This window comes from Diachasma alloeum, unplaced genomic scaffold (genome assembly GCF_001412515.2).
Source record: "Diachasma alloeum isolate Michigan unplaced genomic scaffold, Dall2.0 Dall_scaffold_00283, whole genome shotgun sequence".
NCBI lineage: Eukaryota > Metazoa > Arthropoda > Insecta > Hymenoptera > Braconidae > Diachasma > Diachasma alloeum.
In genome coordinates, this window is record NW_021680422.1 from 306084 (window position 1) to 307084 (window position 1001).

General features: G+C 32.0%; 1 protein-coding gene across 2 annotated transcripts in view; it reads right to left on the reverse strand.

Moving 5' to 3' along the window:
• LOC107038441 (GPI ethanolamine phosphate transferase 1) overlaps positions 1 to 1001 on the reverse strand; it is a 243145-nt gene that overhangs the window by 221943 nt on the left and 20201 nt on the right. The gene's annotated exons all lie outside the window — the stretch shown is intronic.

Consider the following 1001-nt stretch of genomic DNA (forward strand, 5'->3'; position numbering starts at 1 on the left):
CAACTCACAAACCTCCCATCTTTATCGCCGCGCGTCCAAAATCATTTCTAAAACCCAAAAAAAAAAATTAAAATTGGAATTAATATTTTTTTCCTTTTGTTTTTTGTTTTTTTTATCCGTTTTTGATTTTCTTTTCATGTCTGTAATCAGACAAGTCATCCATCAACCCTCCCACCGACTCATAAACCTCCTATCTCCATCGCCGCGCGTCCAAAATCGTTTCCAAAATCAAAAAAGGATATTAAAATTGGAGTTATAATTTTTTATATTGTTTTTCGTTTTTTCCTTATCTCGATAATCTGACACATCATCCATTTATCCTCTCATCAACCCACAACCATTTTTTTTTCATTGCTGCGCGTCCAAAATCATTTTCAAAAACCAGAAAAAAAATAAAATTCGAATTATAATTTTTTTTCANACCAGAAAACAAATAAAATTCGAATTATAATTTTTTTTCCTTTGTTTTTGGTTTTTTTCATGTCAGTAATCTGACAAGTCATTCATCAATCTTCCCATCGACTCACAACCTCTCCATCTTTATCGTCACGCGTCCAAAATATTTTCCAAAACTCAAAAAAGAAATTAAAATAGCAATCTTTTTCTTATTTGTTTTTCTTATTTTTCGAAGTCGGCAATGAGACACGTCATCGAGACGTACTGAAAATAAAAGAAAAAAAAATTCTTCGCTTTCTTAATTTAAGTTGTTTTGAAATTAATTCTCCGCGATAATGGGCCGGAAGGGGTGGAGTGGGTAGGTGACGATGTACTACATAAAAAACCAATTTTTTTTATATGAACATTTTGAAAAAATCTTTTTCGGCCCTGAAATAAGTAGTAACAGAATTAAAAAAATAAAAAGTCTGACAACATTAAAAAATCAAAATCCAAAAAAAAAATAGCCTGATCCAAACACCGAAGGGGAACTTTCGATTCCAAAAATCATCCTCTACAATACCCTCCGAGGAAAGTGATCGGTTACGGGACACCCTGTATATATA